At 35.2% G+C, this 20,539-nt stretch overlaps 8 non-coding genes and 4 pseudogenes across 8 annotated transcripts; all 12 read left to right on the forward strand.

Annotated features, from left to right (window-relative positions):
• The first annotated feature begins 330 nt into the window (after positions 1-330).
• LOC127937841 (uncharacterized) lies at positions 331-449 on the forward strand (annotated as a pseudogene).
• A 357-nt stretch (positions 450-806) lies between these two features.
• On the forward strand, positions 807-925 carry LOC127937805 (5S ribosomal RNA). Its single transcript, XR_008148583.1, has one exon. It is a non-coding gene; the product is annotated as a 5S ribosomal RNA (ribosomal RNA).
• A 631-nt stretch (positions 926-1,556) lies between these two features.
• LOC127937781 (5S ribosomal RNA) lies at positions 1,557-1,675 on the forward strand. Its single transcript, XR_008148560.1, has one exon. It is a non-coding gene; the product is annotated as a 5S ribosomal RNA (ribosomal RNA).
• Positions 1,676-2,037: 362 nt separating this feature from the next.
• Positions 2,038-2,156, forward strand: LOC127937175 (uncharacterized; annotated as a pseudogene).
• A 6,490-nt stretch (positions 2,157-8,646) lies between these two features.
• On the forward strand, positions 8,647-8,765 carry LOC127937885 (5S ribosomal RNA). The gene has a single exon (XR_008148591.1). It is a non-coding gene; the product is annotated as a 5S ribosomal RNA (ribosomal RNA).
• A 1,037-nt stretch (positions 8,766-9,802) lies between these two features.
• On the forward strand, positions 9,803-9,921 carry LOC127936341 (5S ribosomal RNA). The gene has a single exon (XR_008148273.1). It is a non-coding gene; the product is annotated as a 5S ribosomal RNA (ribosomal RNA).
• Positions 9,922-10,570: 649 nt separating this feature from the next.
• Positions 10,571-10,689, forward strand: LOC127935975 (5S ribosomal RNA). Its single transcript, XR_008148208.1, has one exon. It is a non-coding gene; the product is annotated as a 5S ribosomal RNA (ribosomal RNA).
• A 398-nt stretch (positions 10,690-11,087) lies between these two features.
• LOC127935957 (uncharacterized) lies at positions 11,088-11,206 on the forward strand (annotated as a pseudogene).
• Positions 11,207-12,118: 912 nt separating this feature from the next.
• On the forward strand, positions 12,119-12,237 carry LOC127936117 (5S ribosomal RNA). The gene has a single exon (XR_008148222.1). It is a non-coding gene; the product is annotated as a 5S ribosomal RNA (ribosomal RNA).
• Positions 12,238-12,891: 654 nt separating this feature from the next.
• Positions 12,892-13,010, forward strand: LOC127937782 (5S ribosomal RNA). The gene has a single exon (XR_008148561.1). It is a non-coding gene; the product is annotated as a 5S ribosomal RNA (ribosomal RNA).
• A 364-nt stretch (positions 13,011-13,374) lies between these two features.
• Positions 13,375-13,493, forward strand: LOC127937177 (uncharacterized; annotated as a pseudogene).
• A 6,506-nt stretch (positions 13,494-19,999) lies between these two features.
• On the forward strand, positions 20,000-20,118 carry LOC127937897 (5S ribosomal RNA). The gene has a single exon (XR_008148592.1). It is a non-coding gene; the product is annotated as a 5S ribosomal RNA (ribosomal RNA).
• Positions 20,119-20,539: the final 421 nt, after the last annotated feature.

Raw genomic sequence — 20,539 nt, forward strand, 5'->3', positions numbered from 1 at the left:
TTGGCAAAAAATAGAGTCAATGCCCGATCTCTGAATATAAGCAGGTTTGGGCCAGGTTAGTACATGGATGGGAGACTGCCTGGGAATACCAGGTGCTTTACATTTTTGGATATTTTTCACAAATTATATAATAATCTTGCAAAAAAAAAAAAAAAGAGTCAATGCCCGATCTCTGAATTTTAACAGGTTTAGGTCTAGTTAGTACTTGGATGAGAGACCGCCAAGGAATACCAGGTACTTTAAGCTTTTGGGTTTTCTTTCCTACTTATATAATGTACTGGCGAGTAGATTGGCTGATCTTTAAATAGCCTTCTCTTTGCAGCAGTCTTCGCTTACGGCCATACCAGCCTGGCTATGCCCGATCTCGTCTGATCTAGGAAGTTAAGCAGGTTTGGGACTGGTTAGTACTTGGATGGAAGACCGCCTGGGAATACCAGGTACTGTAAGCTTTTTGGAAATTTTTCACTTAGTATATAATAATTTTGCCAAAAAATAGAGTCAATGCCCGATCTCTGAATATAAGCAGGTTTGGGCCAGGTTAGTACATGGATGGGAGACTGCCTGGGAATACCAGGTGCTTTACATTTTTGGATATTTTTCACAAATTATATAATAATCTTGCAAAAAAAAAGAGTCAATGCCCGATCTCTGAATTTTAGCAGGTTTAGGTCTAGTTAGTACTTGGATGAGAGACCGCCAAGGAATACCAGGTGCTTTAAGCTTTTGGGTTTTCTTTCATACTTATATAATGTACTGGCGAGTAGATTGGCTGATTTTTAAATAGCCTTCTCTTTGCAGCAGTCTTCGCTTACGGCCATACCAGCCTGGCTATGCCCGATCTTGTCTGATCTCGGAAGCTAAGCAGGTTTGGGCCTGGTTAGTGCCTGGATGGGAGACCGCCTGGGAATACTAGGTACTGTAAGCTTTTTTGAAATTTTTCACTTAGTATATAATAATTTTGCCAAAAAATAGAGTCAATGCCCGATCTCTGAATATAAGCAGGTTTGCGCCAGGTTAGTACATGGATGGGAGACTGCCTGGGAATACCAGGTGCTTTAAATTTTTGGATATTTTTCACGAATTATATAATAATCTTGCAAAAAAAAGAGTCAATGCCCGATCTCTGAATCTTAGCAGGTTTAGGTCTGGTTAGTACTTGGATGAGAGACCGCCAAGGAATACCAGGTGCTTTAAGCTTTTGGAATTTTTTCACTTAGTATATAATAAATTTGGCAAAAAATAGAGTCAATGCCCGATCTCTGAATATAAGCAGGTTTGGGCCAGGTTAGTACATGGATGGGAGACTGCCTGGGAATACCAGGTGCTTTACATTTTTGGATATTTTTCACAAATTATATAATAATCTTGAAAAAAAAAAAAAGAGTCAATGCCCAATCTCTGAATTTTAGCAGGTTTAGGTCTAGTTAGTACTTGGATGAGAGACCGCCAAGGAATACCAGGTACTTTAAGCTTTTGGGTTTTCTTTCCTACTTATATAATGTACTGGCGAGTAGATTGGCTGATCTTTAAATAGCCTTCTCTTTGCAGCAGTCTTCGCTTACGGCCATACCAGCCTGGCTATGCCCGATCTCGTCTGATCTAGGAAGTTAAGCAGGTTTGGGACTGGTTAGTACTTGGATGGGAGACCGCCTGGGAATACCAGGTACTGTAAGCTTTTTGGAAATTTTTCACTTAGTATATAATAATTTTGCCAAAAAATAGAGTCAATGCCCGATCTCTGAATATAAGCAGGTTTGGGCCAGGTTAGCACATGGATGGGAGACTGCCTGGGAATACCAGGTGCTTTACATTTTTGGATATTTTTCACAAATTATATAATAATCTTGCAAAAAAAAAAAAAAGAGTCAATGCCCGATCTCTGAATTTTAGCAGGTTTAGGTCTAGTTAGTACTTGGATGAGAGACCGCCAAGGAATACCAGGTGCTTTAAGCTTTTGGGTTTTCTTTCCTACTTATATAATGTACTGGCAAGTAGATTGGCTGATCTTTAAATAGCCTTCTCTTTGCAGCAGTCTTCGCTTACGGCCATACAAGCCTGGCTATGCCCGATCTTGTCTGATCTAGGAAGTTAAGCAGGTTTGGGACTGGTTAGTACTTGGATGGGAAACCGCCTGGGAATACCAGGTACTGTAAGCTTTTTGGAAATTTTTCACTTAGTATATAATAATTTTGCCATAAAATAGAGTCAATGCCCGATCTCTGAATATAAGCAGGTTTGGGCCAGGTTAGTACATGGATGGGAGACTGCCTGGGAATACCAGGTGCTTTAAATTTTTGGATATTTTTCACGAATTATATAATAATCTTGCAAAAAAAAAAAAAAAAAGAGTCAATGCCCATCTCTGAATCTTAGCAGGTTAAGGTCTGGTTAGTACTTGAATGATAGACCGCCAAGGAATACCAGGTGCTTTAAGCTTTTGGAATTTTTTCACTTAGTATATAATAAATTTGGCAAAAAATAGAGTCAATGCCCGATCTCTGAATATAAGCAGGTTTGGGCCAGGTTAGTACTTGGATGAGAGACCGCCTAGGAATACCAGGTGCTTTAAGCTTTTGGGGTTTCTTTCCTACTTTTATAATGTACTGGCGAGTAGATTGGCTGATCTTTAAATAGCCTTCTCTTTGCAGCAGTCTTCGCTTATGGCCATACCAACCTGTGCAACCCTGTTCATTGTAGTGGTACAATCCAGGAAGTGCAAGTGTGTGTAGAAAGGACGGAAGCTAACTCTTGTATTGTTTGTTTGTTTATTATTTTTTATAGTTAGAATTAATTGTAAGAGGAGTTTTTCTTTATCTATTTAATAAGTTTTAAATCACGAACCAGCAGCTTCATGCTGTCTGGGGAGTGGTTTAATTTTTTATTTTTTATTCATAATGAGTGAAATGGATCAACTGCTTGTTTCACAACTTGCAACAAATTTGAAACAAGCTAATGCAATTGACCAAGGCAAAGGATTAAGACAAGGAGAAGGGATGATGGCGAAAGAAATGAAGAAACAAAGGATCTATTCAAAAGAAGCTACAGCAATAATTGACATCAGTAAAGTGCTTAATGGAGGAGCGCAGGACATTATTAGAGCAATAAAGGAAAAAGTGAGCGTGGAAAAAATTCTTGCGGTAAGACCAAAGACTAATAAACAATATGAAGTGACTTTTGAAACGGAGGAAGCTTGTGATGGACTGTTAAATGGTTTGCAAATTAAAGGACAAATATGTGATGTTAAAAAACTCCAGGACAGAGAATATGTAGTCTCGTTCATGCATCTGCCTGTGTATTTAGATGATGATGACATAACCTCGAAATTGGAAGGATGGGGAGTTACTCCCATAACAGAGATAAGGAGGAGGTTTTACCCAGGAACGGAGATAGAGGATGGGACAAGATTTGTTAAGGTTAAGTTCCCAAAGGAGGTGGCATCATTACCATATAGTACAAGGTTTGAGACAACTGAAGGCTCACAGTACTTCAGGATAATACACAGTAGGCAGGTCAAAACTTGTAGATTGTGTTTAAGTCCAGAACATATCATCAAAGACTGTCCTGAGTTCAGATGTTTTAAATGCAATGATCAAGGACATTTCTCAAGAGACTGTACAGCAATTGAATGTCCAGACTGTGGCAAACCTCTTAATATATGTGAATGCTGGATGGAAGGTAACGAGAAGCAATCAGAGGAGCAACAAAGTATGGACAGGTAGGTGCAAGATGAGATTGCAGAAACCACAGAGACTTTTGAACCAATGGAAAACAAACAACAAAAGCAAATAGAATATATGGAAAATCAGAAGTTGAAGGACCAAAGTCACCAGGATGGAGAAGTAAACAGAATGGAGGACGATACAGAGGAGGGAGAAGATGGAGAAACCGAACAGAATGGTGCAAATGACAAGGAAGTAAATGATGAAGAGGAGAGCGACGAGGTGGAGGAACTGGATATGGAACAACAGGAGGCAAGGAAAGAAAGAGAAAAGGTTGGAAAAATGATAAGAAGAAAATCAATGAAGGTAAAGCCAAATCTTAATGTTGCTAGAAAGAAAAAGATGATTGAAATAGATAAAAAGAAGTTGGGATTGATACAAGAACAAGATTGTGAGAGAGACTGAAGATGAATGGTTTTAAATGCTTATTTTTTATTGGTATGGTTTTAAACATTGTGAGTTTAAATGCAAGAGGTTTAATGAGTGTAAAGAAATTTGAGATGGTAAAAGAACTATGCAAAAAGCAGGATGTGATAATTTTACAAGAAACAAACTGGAAAGACGAAATGATTGAGGATGTGAAAAAGAGATGGAAAGGACAAATGTTTTATAATAATGGTGATGGAAGGATAGGAAGGGGGGTAGCCATTTTAATAAAGGAAAATGTTGAAATTGATTCATATGAAGTCTATAATGACAAAAAAGGCAAATGTGTTGGGATTAATATTAAGAAAGATGATCATGAATTTGTGGTAATTAATTTGCATGCACCCACCCAAGAGGGAGAAAAAAAACATTTTTTTGAGGGATTAAGGATTTTAATAAAGACATATAAAAACGTTATTTTAGTTGGGGATTTTAATACTGTTTTTAGTAAGATGGACATGGCAGATGGGATGGTTTTTAGAACAGATATGGGAAGGAAAGAGTCAAAAGAAATGATGGAGGAAAGAAATTTGATAGATGTTTGGAGGGAAAACCATGAAAGGAAAAGAGAATTTTCCAGAAGACAACTGGTTGGGAATTTTATGTGTCAGACAAGAATCGATTTTATTTTAAGTGAAAGGGATATGGAATTTTTTCTGGGGGACATTTGTTATAAGGATACCAGTTTGAGTGATCACAAAATGCTTTTATGGAATATTGACTTTAGTAAAGAAAAAAAAGGGCCTGGAGTGTGGATACTAAATTCAGAAATGTTGACAAGTGAAAGTTATAGAATAGGAATTGAGGAAATATTAGACAAAGAAAAAGAGGACGGAATGTACTTTGAAGATAAACGATTATGGTGGCAAAATGTAAAATATGAAATAAGAAGATATTCTATAAACCATAGCAAATTGGTACAGAAAGTTAAAAAAGCAAAGGAGCTGGAAATAAGGAAAAAACTCAGAAAAGAGACAAATAAAAGTGAAGCAAATATAAAACAGATAATACTTTTGGAGGAAGAGTTATGGAAAATTGAGGAAGAAAAGTGTAAAGGAGCTATTATAAGGAGTAAGGCAAAAAATACAATTGCAGGAGAAAAATGTACAAAATTTTTCTTTAATTTGGAAAAAAGTAGAGGCAAAGCAAAGTTAATAAAAGAATTAAAAAATAAAAAAGGAGAAATAGTCAAAGACATAAGTGGAATTTTAACAGAGGTGAAAGACTATTATGAGGGGCTTTTTGAAACAAAAGGAATTGACGAAAAAGCCAAAATTCAGTTATTAGAGAGTGTTACAGCTAAAGTAAGTAGAGAAGATAAAAAGGAATGTGATAAAGAAATTAGTGAAGAGGAAATTGTACAAGCTATCAATAGTTTAAAAGGAAACAAAAGCCCGGGGACAGATGGGATAGTAAATGAATTTTATAAAGTTTTTAAAGAGAAGATAAGTGGGATTTTAAAGGAAGTATATAAGGAGATTTTTGATAAAAGAGAATTGGATCAGAGGATGAGTATAGGGTTGATGAAATTAATTTATAAAAGGAAAGGAAGTAAAAATAATTTGAGTAATTTTAGACCAATAACAATGTTAAACACAGATTTAAAAATACTATCTAAAATTCTTGCAAATAGAATGAAAAATATTTTACCCAAAATTATAGTGACTAATCAGGCATATGGTGTAAGAGGGAGAGATATTGCTGATATAACGAGTGGTGTAAGAGACATAATAAGCTATTTAAATGAAACACAGAAGGATGGATATGTTGTTAATTTAGATTTTGAAAAGGCTTTTGATAGGGTAGAACATGATTTTTTATTTGCAATTTTAGAACGTTTTGGTTTTGGAAAGAATTTTAAGGAATGGATAAAAATTTTATATAATAACGTAATGACGAGAGTGACGTGTAATGGTTTCTTAACAGAACCTTTTAGAATAACAAGATCAATAAGGCAAGGATGTCCACTCTCTGCACAGCTATATACTTTGGTAGCAGAACCTTTAGGTTTAATGATTAAGAAAAATAAAAGCATTCAAGGTATTAAAATAGAAGAAGGTAAAGAAGAGAAAAAGATATTCCAATATGCAGACGACACGACACTGATTTTAAAAGACTTAGAAAGTATGAAGGAAGTCATAAGAAATGTAGAGAGGTATGGTAAAGGTACAGGTGCAAGAGTTAATGGAGAAAAAACTGTGTACATGAAGTTTGGAAAGTTACCAAATTTAGGAGGAGTTTTTAATTTTGAGGAGGTGAAGGAAACAAAAATTTTGGGTGTGACTTTAGGAAAAGATGAGAAAGGGGCAAGAGAAAGAATGTTTGAAAAGTTGTTGGGGGAAATGGAAAGGAGATTAATTTTTTGGAGGGGAAGATTTTTAAGTTTGAAAGGGAAAATTTTAGTGGTTAATGCTTTAATGTTATCCAAAATGTGGTATATTTTAATGGTGAGCGCAATGCCAAGATGGGTGGAAGTAAGAATAAAAAGATGTGTTTTAGATTTTATTTGGGAGAAGAAACCCCCAAGAGTTGCTTATAACACTCTGATAGGACAGGCTGATAAAGGAGGAATGGGATTATCTGATGTAGAATTAAAAAAAGAAAAGTATGAGAATTAAAGTTGTGAAAAAGTATATAGATGATCAAGAAAAAGGAGAATGGAAAGATACAATGAAATACTATTTGGACAAATGTGGTAATGTGAAACTAGGGGACAGTGTTTTATGGATGAAAATGAAAGCATGGATGTTTGAAAGAATACCAGATTTTTATAAAGAAGTTTTAAAAGCTTGGGTTTTTTTTCTCTCAAAGGTTGATTTTATACCTGGAGGAAGGAAAGAGATTTTAAACCAACCATTGTTTTTTAATAAGCATATTGTGAAAAGTGGGAAAGAAATATTTTTTTTAAAAATGGTGGGAGGTTGGGATTGCAAGACTAAGGGATATTATGTATGAGATAAGAGAGGGTTTTTTACCAGTGCAAGTAATTATTGATGAGTTGGAAGAAGCCAAAGAAGAGTATGACATAAACAATGTAAAGAAGCAATATAAAGAAATGAAAAGTGCAATACCAAAAGCGTGGATAAATGAAATACAGAAGGAAGAAAAAGAGGAAGGAAAGACTGACGTGTATTTTGTTAATCAAAATAAAAGAATAGGGTTTAGTTTAGGGAATGTGAAAATGTTTTATCATGTTTTAAGGGAAGAGATTTTTAAAAAACCAAATTCAAATGATATGTGGTTAAGAAACTTCAATGGCTTGAAAGAGGAAGAAATATGGAAAAATATGAGGGGAGTACTGGTGAGCACAAATTTGGAGTGTCTTGATTATTTTATAAGGCATAATGTAATATGGTCGGAAATGAGGTTGTGCATTATAAAAAAAGAACAAAGTGCATTATGTAAGGTTTGTAAAAAACAAGATGAGGGTTTGTTGCATTTGTTTTTACTGTGTGAGGAATTAGGATCTTTTTTTAAGGTTTTAAAAGAAATAGTGAATGACCTAGGGGAAAGAAAAGAAGATCAAGATTGGCAAAAAACATTTATGTTTGGAAAGGAGGAAAAGTGTAAGAATAAAATCATGATCAATTTGTTAATTATTTTGGCAAAAAATGCTATATGGAAAAGAAGAAATATAGTTAAGAACAGGTCTGTTCGTGTAGATGTGTGGACATTGTATAAGCATATGGTGGAAGATTATATGTTTACATTGTGCAAATATTGGAGACTGGAGGGAAAAGCAGAGATGTTTATGAAAATGTTTTCTTCTCAGGTACAGAATATTCTTTTGAAACATGACATAAATGTATCTGTTGGAAAAAAGTGTAAAATAACAAATGCAACAAATGGGATAATGTAGAAGAAAAATATTTATAAGTATGAATGTATTTTTATTTTTTTATTTTAGTTTTTTTGTTTTGTTGTTGTTTTTAATTGGAATGTGAATCTCTGTATTTAGGAGAAACATAATGTATTATTTTGTGAACTTAATAAAAAAAAAAAAAAAAGAAAAAAAAAAAAAAAGGCTATGCCCGATCTCGTCTGGGCTTGGAAGTTAAGCAGGTTTGGGCCTGGTTAGTACTTGGATGGGAGACCGCCTGGGAATACCAGGTACTGTAAGCTTTTTGGACATTTTTCACTTAGTATATAATAAATTTGGCAAAAAATAGAGTCAATGCCCGATCTCTGAATATAGTATATTGAATATAGTGAATTAGCAGGTTTAGGTCTAGTTAGTACTTGGATGAGAGACCGCCAAGGAATACCAGGTGCTTTTAAGCTTTTGGAATTTTTTCACTTAGTATATAATAAATTTGGCAAAAAATAGAGTCAATGCCCGATCTCTAAATTTTAGCAGGTTTCGGTCTGGTTAGTACTTGGATGAGAGACCGCCTAGGAATACTAGGTGCTTTAAGCTTTTGGGTTTTCTTTCCTACTTATATAATGTACTGGCGAGTAGATTGGCTGATCTTTAAATAGCATTCTCTTTGCAGCAGTCTTCGCTTACGGTCTTACCAGCCTGGCTATGCCCGATCTCGTCTGATCTCGGAAGCTAAGCAGGTTTGGACCTTGTTAGTACTTGGATGGGAGACCTCCTGGGAATACCAGGTACTGTAAGCTTTTTGGAAATTTTTCACTTAGTATATAATAATTTTGCCAAAAAATAGAGTCAATGCCCGATCTCTGAATATAAGCAGGTTTGGGCCAGGTTAGTACATGGATGGGAGACTGCCTGGGAATACCAGGTGCTTTAAATTTTTGGATATTTTTCAAAAATTATATAATAATCTTGCAAAAAAAAAAAAAAAAAAAAAGAGTCAATGCCCGATCTCTGAATCTTAGCAGGTTAAGGTCTGGTTAGTACTTGAATGAGAGATCGCCAAGGAATACCAGGTGCTTAAAGCTTTTAGAATTTTTTCACTTAGTATATAATAAATTTGGCAAAAAATAGAGTCAATGCCCGATCTCTGAATATAAGCAGGTTTGGACCAGGTTAGTACATGGATGGGAGACTGCCTGGGAATACCAAGTTCTTTAAATTTTTGGATATTTTTCACGAATTATATAATAATCTTGCAAAAAAAAAAGAGTCAATGCCCGATCTCTGAATCTTAGCAGGTTTAGGTCTGGTTAATACTTGATTGAAAGACCGCCTAGGAGTACCAGGTGCTTAAAGCTTTTGAAATTTTTTCACTTAGTATATAATACATTTGGCAAAAAATAGAGTCAATGCCCGATCTCTGAATATAAGCAGGTTTGGGCCAGGTTAGTACATGGATGGGAGACTGCCTGGGAATACCAGGTGCTTTAAATTTTTGTATATTTTTCACGAATTATATAATAATCTTGCAAAAAAAAAAAAAAAAAAAAGAGTCAATGCCCGATCTCTGAATCTTAGCAGGTTAAGGTCTGGTTAGTACTTGATTGAAAGACCGCCTAGGAATACTAGGTGCTTAAAGCTTTTGGAATTTTTTCACTTAGTATATAATAAATTTGGCAGAAAATAGAGTTAATGCCCGATCTCTGAATATAAGCAGGTTTGTGCCAGGTTAGTACATGGATGGGAGACCGCCTTTTGGTTTTCTTTGCTACTTATATAATGTACTGGTGAGTAGATTGGCTGATCTTTAAATAGCCTTCTCTTTGCAGCAGTCTTCGCTTACGGCCATACCAGCCTGGCTATTCCTGATCTCGTCTGATCTCGGAAGCTAAGCAGGTTTGGCCCTGGTTAGTATTTGGATGGGAGACCGCCTTGGAATACCAGGTGCTGTAAGCTTTTTGGAAATTTTTCACTTATTATATAATAATTTTGCCAAAAAATAGAGTCAATGAATATAGATCTCTGAATATAAGCAGGTTTGGGCCAGGTTAGTACATGGATGGGAGACTGCCTGGGAATACCAGGTGCTTTAAATTTTTGGATATTTTTCACGAATTATATAATAATCTTGCAAAAAAAAAAAAAAAAAAAAAGAGTCAATGCCCGATCTCTGAATCTTAGCAGGTTAAGGTCTGGTTAGTACTTGAATGAGAGACCGCCAAGGAATACCAGGTGCTTTTAGCTTTTGGCATTTTTTCACTTAGTATATAATAAATTTGGCCAAAAATAGAGTCAATGCCCGATCTCTGAATATAAGCAGGTTTGGGCCAGGTTAGTACATGGATGGGAGACTGCCTGGGAATACCAGGTGCTTTAAATTTTTGAATATTTTTCACGAATTATATAATAATCTTGCAAAAAAAAAAAAAAAAGTCAATGCCCAATCTCTGAATTTTAGCAGGTTTAGGTCTAGTTAGTACTTGGATGAGAGACTGCCAAGGAATACCAGGTGCTTTAAGCTTTTGGGTTTTCTTTCCTACTTATATAATGTACTGGCGAGTAGATTGGCTGATCTTTAAATAGCCTTCTCTTTGCAGCAGTCTTCGCTTACGGCCATACCAGCCTGGCTATGCCCGATCTCGTCTGATCTCGGAAGTTAAGCAGGTTTGGGCCTGCTTAGTACTTGGATGAGAGATGCCCTGGGAATACCAGGTACTGTAAGCTTTTTGGACATTTTTCACTTAGTATATAATAAATTTGGCAAGAAATAGAGTCAATGCCCGATCTCTAAATTTTAGCAGGTTATTCTGGTTAGTACTTGGATGAGAGACCGCCTAGGAATACAAGGTGCTTTAAGCTTTTGGGTTTTCTTTCCTACATATATAATGTACTGGCGAGTAGATTGGCTGATCTTTAAATAGCCTTCTCTTTGTAGCAGTATTTGCTTACGGCCATACCAGCCTGGATATGCCCGTTCTTGTCTGATCTTGGAAGCTAAGCAGGTTTGGGCCTGGTTAGTACTTGGATGGGAGACAGCCTTTTGGTTTTCTTTCCTACTTATATAATGTACTGGTGAGTAGATTGGCTGATCTTTAAATAGCCTTCTCTTTGCAGCAGTCTTTGCTTACAGCCATACCAGCCTGGCTATGCCTGATCTCGTCTGATCTCGGAAGCTAAGCAGGTTTGGCCCTTGTTAGTATTTGGATGGGAGACCGCCTTGGAATACTAGGTGCTGTAAGCTTTTTGGAAATTTTTCACTTAGTATATAATAATTTTGCCAAAAAATAGAGTCAATGAATATAGATCTCTGAATATAAGCAGGTTTGGGCCAGGTTAGTACATGGATGGGAGACTGCCTGGGAATACCAGGTGCTTTAAATTTTTGGACATTTTTCACGAATTATTTAATAATCTTGCAAAAAAAAAAAAAAAAAAAAGAGTCAATGCCCGATCTCTGAATCTTAGCAGGTTTAGGTCTGGTTAGTACTTGGTTGAAAGACCGCCTAGGAAAACTAGGTGCTTAAAGCTTTTGGAATTTTTTCACTTAGTATATAATAATTTTGCCAAAAAATAGAGTCAATATAAGCAGGTTTGGGCCAGGTTAGTACATGGATGGGAGACTGCCTGGGAATACCAGGTGCTTTAAATTTTTGGATATTTTTTCACGAATTATATAATAATCTTACAAAAATAGTCAATGCCCGATCTCTGAATCTTAGCAAGTTTAGGTCTGGTTAGTACTTGGTTGAAAGACCACCTAGGAATACCAGATGCTTAAAGCTTTTGGAATTTTTTCACTTACTATATAATAAATTTGGCAAAAAATAGAGTCAATGCCCGATCTCTGAATATAAGCAGGTTTGGACCAGGTTAGCACATGGATGGGAGACTGCCTGGGAATACCAGGTGCTTTAAATTTTTGGATATTTTTCACGAATTATATAATAAACTTGCAAAAAATAAAATAAAATAAAAAAAGAGTCAATGCCCGATCTCTAAATTTTAACAGGTTTAGGTCTGGTTAGTACTTGGATGAGAGACCACCTATGAACACTAGGTGCTTTAAGCTTTGGGGTTTTCTTTCCTACTTATATAATGTACTGGCGGGTAGCTTGGCTGATCTTTAAATAGCCTTCTCTTTGCAGCAGTCTTCGCTTACGGCCATACCAGTCTGGCTATGCCCGATCTTGTCTGATCTCGGAAGCTAAGCAGGTTTGGGCCTGGTTAGTATTTGGATGGGAGACCGCTTTGGAATACCAGGTGCTGTAAGCTTTTTGGAAATTTTTCACTTAGTATATAATAATTTTGCCAAAAAATACAGTCAATGCCCGATTTCTGAATATAAGCAGGTTTGGGCCAGGTTAGTACATGGATGGGAGACTGCCTGGGAATACCAGGTGCTTTAAATTTTTTGATATTTTTCAAGAATTATATAATAATCTTGCAAACAAAAAAAAACAAACAAAAAAAAGAGTCAATGCCCGATCTCTGAATCTTAGCAGGTTTAGGTCTGGTTAGTACTTGGTTGAAAGACCGCCAAGGAATACCAGGTGCTTAAAGCTTTTGGAATTTTTTTACTTAGTATATAATAAATTTGGCAAAAAATAGAGTCAATGCCCGATCTCTGAATATAAGCAGGTTTGGACCAGGTTAGTACATGTATGGGAGACTGCCTGGGAATACCAGGTGCTTTAAATTTTTGGATATTTTTCACGAATTATATAATAATCTTGCAAAAAAAAAAAAAAAAAGAGTCAATGCCCGATCTCTGAATCTTAGCAGGTTTAGGTCTAGTTAGTACTTGGATGAGAGACCGCCAAGGAATACCAGGTACTTTAAGCTTTTGGGTTTTCTTTCCTACTTATATAATGTACTGGCGAGTAGATTGGCTGATCTTTAAATAGCCTTCTCTTTGCAGCAGTCTTCGCTTACGGCCATACCAGCCTGGCTATGCCCGATCTCGTCTGATCTAGGAAGTTAAGCAGGTTTGGGACTGGTTAGTACTTGGATGGGAGACCGCCTGGGAATACCAGGTACTGTAAGCTTTTTGGAAATTTTTCACTTAGTATATAATAATTTTGCCAAAAAATAGAGTCAATGCCCGATCTCTGAATATAAGCAGGTTTGGGCCAGGTTAGCACATGGATGGGAGACTGCCTGGGAATACCAGGTGCTTTACATTTTTGGATATTTTTCACAAATTATATAATAATCTTGCAAAAAAAAAAAAAAAAGAGTCAATGCCCGATCTCTGAATTTTAGCAGGTTTAGGTCTAGTTAGTACTTGGATGAGAGACCACCAAGGAATACCAGGTGCTTTAAGCTTTTGGGTTTTCTTTCATACTTATATAATGTACTGGTGAGTAGATTGGCTGATCTTTAAATAGCCTTCTCTTTGCAGCAGTCTTCGCTTACGGCCATACAAGCCTGGCTATGCCCGATCTTGTCTGATCTAGGAAGTTAAGCAGGTTTGGGACTGGTTAGTACTTGGATGGGAAACCGCCTGGGAATACCAGGTACTGTAAGCTTTTTGGAAATTTTTCACTTAGTATATAATAATTTTGCCAAAAAATAGAGTCATTGCCCGATCTCTGAATATAAGCAGGTTTGGGCCAGGTTAGTACATGGATGGGAGACTGCCTGGGAATACCAGGTGCTTTAAATTTTTGGATATTTTTCACGAATTATATAATAATCTTGCAAAAAAAAAAAAAAAAAAGAGTCAATGCCCGATCTCTGAATCTTAGCAGGTTAAGGTCTGGTTAGTACTTGAATGATAGACCGCCAAGGAATACCAGGTGCTTTAAGCTTTTGGAATTTTTTCACTTAGTATATAATAAATTTGGCAAAAAATAGAGTCAATGCCCGATCTCTGAATATAAGCAGGTTTGGGCCAGGTTAGTACTTGGATGAGAGACCGCCTAGGAATACCAGGTGCTTTAAGCTTTTGGGGTTTCTTTCCTACTTTTATAATGTACTGGCGAGTAGATTGGCTGATCTTTAAATAGCCTTCTCTTTGCAGCAGTCTTCGCTTATGGCCATACCAACCTGTGCAACCCTGTTCATTGTAGTGGTACAATCCAGGAAGTGCAAGTGTGTGTAGAAAGGACGGAAGCTAACTCTTGTATTGTTTGTTTGTTTATTATTTTTTATAGTTAGAATTAATTGTAAGAGGAGTTTTTCCTTATCTATTTAATAAGTTTTAAACCACGAACCAGCAGGTTCATGCTGTCTGGGGAGTGGTTTAATTTTTTATTTTTTATTCATAATGAGTGAAATGGATCAACTGCTTGTTTCACAACTTGCAACAAATTTGAAACAAGCTAATGCAATTGACCAAGGCAAAGGATTAAGACAAGGAGAAGGGATGATGGCGAAAGAAATGAAGAAACAAAGGATCTATTCAAAAGAAGCTACAGCAATAATTGACATCAGTAAAGTGCTTAATGGAGGAGCGCAGGACATTATTAGAGCAATAAAGGAAAAAGTGAGCGTGGAAAAAATTCTTGCGGTAAGACCAAAGACTAATAAACAATATGAAGTGACTTTTGAAACGGAGGAAGCTTGTGATGGACTGTTAAATGGTTTGAAAATTAAAGGACAAATATGTGATGTTAAAAAACTCCAGGACAGAGAATATGTAGTCTCGTTCATGCATCTGCCTGTGTATTTAGATGATGATGACATAACCTCGAAATTGGAAGGATGGGGAGTTACTCCCATAACAGAGATAAGGAGGAGGTTTTACCCAGGAACGGAGATAGAGGATGGGACAAGATTTGTTAAGGTTAAGTTCCCAAAGGAGGTGGCATCATTGCCATATAGTACAAGGTTTGAGACAACTGAAGGCTCACAGTACTTCAGGATAATACACAGTAGGCAGGTCAAAACTTGTAGATTGTGTTTAAGTCCAGAACATATCATCAAAGACTGTCCTGAGTTCAGATGTTTTAAATGCAATGATCAAGGACATTTCTCAAGAGACTGTACAGCAATTGAATGTCCAGACTGTGGCAAACCTCTTAATATATGTGAATGCTGGATGGAAGGTAACGAGAAGCAATCAGAGGAGCAACAAAGTATGGACAGGTAGGTGCAAGATGAGATTGCAGAAACCACAGAGACTTTTGAACCAATGGAAAACAAACAACAAAAGCAAATAGAATATATGGAAAATCAGAAGTTGAAGGACCAAAGTCACCAGGATGGAGAAGTAAACAGAATGGAGGACGATACAGAGGAGGGAGAAGATGGAGAAACCGAACAGAATGGTGCAAATGACAAGGAAGTAAATGATGAAGAGGAGAGCGACGAGGTGGAAGAACTGGATATGGAACAACAGGAGGCAAGGAAAGAAAGAGAAAAGGTTGGAAAAATGATAAGAAGAAAATCAATGAAGGTAAAGCCAAATCTTAATGTTGCTAGAAAGAAAAAGATGATTGAAATAGATAAAAAGAAGTTGGGATTGATACAAGAACAAGATTGTGAGAGAGACTGAAGATGAATGGTTTTAAATGCTTATTTTTTATTGGTATGGTTTTAAACATTGTGAGTTTAAATGCAAGAGGTTTAATGAGTGTAAAGAAATTTGAGATGGTAAAAGAACTATGCAAAAAGCAGGATGTGATAATTTTACAAGAAACAAACTGGAAAGACGAAATGATTGAGGATGTGAAAAAGAGATGGAAAGGACAAATGTTTTATAATAATGGTGATGGAAGGATAGGAAGGGGGGTAGCCATTTTAATAAAGGAAAATGTTGAAATTGATTCATATGAAGTCTATAATGACAAAAAAGGCAAATGTGTTGGGATTAATATTAAGAAAGATGATCATGAATTTGTGGTAATTAATTTGCATGCACCCACCCAAGAGGGAGGAAAAAAAACATTTTTTTGAGGGATTAAGGATTTTAATAAAGACATATCAAAACGTTATTTTAGTTGGGGATTTTAATACTGTTTTTAGTAAGATGGACATGGCAGATGGGATGGTTTTTAGAACAGATATGGGAAGGAAAGAGTCAAAAGAAATGATGGAGGAAAGAAATTTGATAGATGTTTGGAGGGAAAACCATGAAAGGAAAAGAGAATTTTCCAGAAGACAACTGGTTGGGAATTTTATGTGTCAGACAAGAATCGATTTTATTTTAAGTGAAAGGGATATGGAATTTTTTCTGGGGGACATTTGTTATAAGGATACCAGTTTGAGTGATCACAAAATGCTTTTATGGAATATTGACTTTAGTAAAGAAAAAAAAGGGCCTGGAGTGTGGATACTAAATTCAGAAATGTTGACAAGTGAAAGTTATAGAATAGGAATTGAGGAAATATTAGACAAAGAAAAAGAGGACGGAATGTACTTTGAAGATAAACGATTATGGTGGCAAAATGTAAAATATGAAATAAGAAGATATTCTATAAACCATAGCAAATTGGTACAGAAAGTTAAAAAAGCAAAGGAGCTGGAAATAAGGAAAAAACTCAGAAAAGAGACAAATAAAAGTGAAGTAAATATAAAACAGATAATACTTTTGGAGGAAGAGTTACGGAAAATTGAGGAAGAAAAGTGTAAAGGAGCTATTATAAGGAGTAAGGCAAAAAATACAATTGCAGGAGAAAAATGTACAAAATTTTTCTTTAATTTGGAAAAAAGTAGAGGCAAAGCAAAGTTAATAAAAGAATTAAAAAATAAAAAAGGAGAAATAGTCAAAGACATAAGTGGAATTTTAACAGAGGTGAAAGACTATTATGAGGGGCTTTTTGAAACAAAAGGAATTGACGAAAAAGCCAAAATTCAGTTATTAGAGAGTGTTACAGCTAAAGTAAGTAGAGAAGATAAAAAGGAATGTGATAAAGAAATTAGTGAAGAGGAAATTGTACAAGCTATCAATAGTTTAAAAGGAAACAAAAGCCCGGGGACAGATGGGATAGTAAATGAATTTTATAAAGTTTTTAAAGAGAAGATAAGTGGGATTTTAAAGGAAGTATATAAGGAGATTTTTGATAAAAGAGAATTGGATCAGAGGATGAGTATAGGGTTGATGAAATTAATTTATAAAAGGAAAGGAAGTAAAAATGATTTGAGTAATTTTAGACCAATAACAATGTTAAACACAGATTTAAAAATACTATCTAAAATTCTTGCAAATAGAATGAAAAATATTTTACCCAAAATTATAGTGACTAATCAGGCATATGGTGTAAGAGGGAGAGATATTGCTGATATAACGAGTGGTGTAAGAGACATAATAAGCTATTTAAATGAAACACAGAAGGATGGATATGTTGTTAATTTAGATTTTGAAAAGGCTTTTGATAGGGTAGAACATGATTTTTTATTTGCAATTTTAGAACGTTTTGGTTTTGGAAAGAATTTTAAGGAATGGATAAAAATTTTATATAATAACGTAATGACGAGAGTGACGTGTAATGGTTTCTTAACAGAACCTTTTAGAATAACAAGATCAATAAGGCAAGGATGTCCACTCTCTGCACAGCTATATACTTTGGTAGCAGAACCTTTAGGTTTAATGATTAAGAAAAATAAAAGCATTCAAGGTATTAAAATAGAAGAAGGTAAAGAAGAGAAAAAGATATTCCAATATGCAGACGACACGACACTGATTTTAAAAGACTTAGAAAGTATGAAGGAAGTCATAAGAAATGTAGAGAGGTATGGTAAAGGTACAGGTGCAAGAGTTAATGGAGAAAAAACTGTGTACATGAAGTTTGGAAAGGTACCAAATTTAGGAGGAGTTTTTAATTTTGAGGAGGTGAAGGAAACAAAAATTTTGGGTGTGACTTTAGGAAAAGATGAGAAAGGGGCAAGAGAAAGAATGTTTGAAAAGTTGTTGGGGGAAATGGAAAGGAGATTAATTTTTTGGAGGGGAAGATTTTTAAGTTTGAAAGGGAAAATTTTAGTGGTTAATGCTTTAATGTTATCCAAAATGTGGTATATTTTAATGGTGAGCGCAATGCCAAGATGGGTGGAAGTAAGAATAAAAAGATGTGTTTTAGATTTTATTTGGGAGAAGAAACCCCCAAGAGTTGCTTATAACACTCTGATAGGACAGGCTGATAAAGGAGGAATGGGATTATCTGATGTAGAATTAAAAAAAGAAAAGTATGAGAATTAAAGTTGTGAAAAAGTATATAGATGATCAAGAAAAAGGAGAATGGAAAGATACAATGAAATACTATTTGGACAAATGTGGTAATGTGAAACTAGGGGACAGTGTTTTATGGATGAAAATGAAAGCATGGATGTTTGAAAGAATACCAGATTTTTATAAAGAAGTTTTAAAAGCTTGGGTTTTTTTTTCTCTCAAAGGTTGATTTTATACCTGGAGGAAGGAAAGAGATTTTAAACCAACCATTGTTTTTTAATAAGCATATTGTGAAAAGTGGGAAAGAAATATTTTTTTTAAAAATGGTGGGAGGTTGGGATTGCAAGACTAAGGGATATTATGTATGAGATAAGAGAGGGTTTTTTACCAGTGCAAGTAATTATTGATGAGTTGGAAGAAGCCAAAGAAGAGTATGACATAAACAATGTAAAGAAGCAATATAAAGAAATGAAAAGTGCAATACCAAAAGCGTGGATAAATGAAATACAGAAGGAAGAAAAAGAGGAAGGAAAGACTGACGTGTATTTTGTTAATCAAAATAAAAGAATAGGGTTTAGTTTAGGGAATGTGAAAATGTTTTATCATGTTTTAAGGGAAGAGATTTTTAAAAAACCAAATTCAAATGATATGTGGTTAAGAAACTTCAATGGCTTGAAAGAGGAAGAAATATGGAAAAATATGAGGGGAGTACTGGTGAGCACAAATTTGGAGTGTCTTGATTATTTTATAAGGCATAATGTAATATGGTCGGAAATGAGGTTGTGCATTATAAAAAAAGAACAAAGTGCATTATGTAAGGTTTGTAAAAAACAAGATGAGGGTTTGTTGCATTTGTTTTTACTGTGTGAGGAATTAGGATCTTTTTTTAAGGTTTTAAAAGAAATAGTGAATGACCTAGGGGAAAGAAAAGAAGATCAAGATTGGCAAAAAACATTTATGTTTGGAAAGGAGGAAAAGTGTAAGAATAAAATCATGATCAATTTGTTAATTATTTTGGCAAAAAATGCTATATGGAAAAGAAGAAATATAGTTAAGAACAGGTCTGTTCGTGTAGATGTGTGGACATTGTATAAGCATATGGTGGAAGATTATATGTTTACATTGTGCAAATATTGGAGACTGGAGGGAAAAGCAGAGATGTTTATGAAAATGTTTTCTTCTCAGGTACAGAATATTCTTTTGAAACATGACATAAATGTATCTGTTGGAAAAAAGTGTAAAATAACAAATGCAACAAATGGGATAATGTAGAAGAAAAATATTTATAAGTATGAATGTATTTTTATTTTTTTATTTTAGTTTTTTTGTTTTGTTGTTGTTTTTAATTGGAATGTGAATCTCTGTATTTAGGAGAAACATAATGTATTATTTTGTGAACTTAATAAAAAAAAAAAAAAAAAAAAAAAAAAAAAGAAAAAAAAAAAAAAGGCTATGCCCGATCTCGTCTGGGCTTGGAAGTTAAGCAGGTTTGGGCCTGGTTAGTACTTGGATGGGAGACCGCCTGGGAATACCAGGTACTGTAAGCTTTTTGGACATTTTTCACTTAGTATATAATAAATTTGGCAAAAAATAGAGTCAATGCCCGATCTCTGAATATAGTATATTGAATATAGTGAATTAGCAGGTTTAGGTCTAGTTAGTACTTGGATGAGAGACCGCCAAGGAATACCAGGTGCTTTTAAGCTTTTGGAATTTTTTCACTTAGTATATAATAAATTTGGCAAAAAATAGAGTCAATGCCCGATCTCTAAATTTTAGCAGGTTTCGGTCTGGTTAGTACTTGGATGAGAGACCGCCTAGGAATACTAGGTGCTTTAAGCTTTTGGGTTTTCTTTCCTACTTATATAATGTACTGGCGAGTAGATTGGCTGATCTTTAAATAGCATTCTCTTTGCAGCAGTCTTCGCTTACGGTCTTACCAGCCTGGCTATGCCCGATCTCGTCTGATCTCGGAAGCTAAGCAGGTTTGGACCTTGTTAGTACTTGGATGGGAGACCTCCTGGGAATACCAGGTACTGTAAGCTTTTTGGAAATTTTTCACTTAGTATATAATAATTTTGCCAAAAAATAGAGTCAATGCCCGATCTCTGAATATAAGCAGGTTTGGGCCAGGTTAGTACATGGATGGGAGACTGCCTGGGAATACCAGGTGCTTTAAATTTTTGGATATTTTTCAAAAATTATATAATAATCTTGCAAAAAAAAAAAAAAAAAAAAGAGTCAATGCCCGATCTCTGAATCTTAGCAGGTTAAGGTCTGGTTAGTACTTGAATGAGAGATCGCCAAGGAATACCAGGTGCTTAAAGCTTTTAGAATTTTTTCACTTAGTATATAATAAATTTGGCAAAAAATAGAGTCAATGCCCGATCTCTGAATATAAGCAGGTTTGGACCAGGTTAGTACATGGATGGGAGACTGCCTGGGAATACCAAGTTCTTTAAATTT

Source organism: Carassius gibelio, chromosome A19, assembly GCF_023724105.1.
Source record: "Carassius gibelio isolate Cgi1373 ecotype wild population from Czech Republic chromosome A19, carGib1.2-hapl.c, whole genome shotgun sequence".
NCBI lineage: Eukaryota > Metazoa > Chordata > Actinopteri > Cypriniformes > Cyprinidae > Carassius > Carassius gibelio.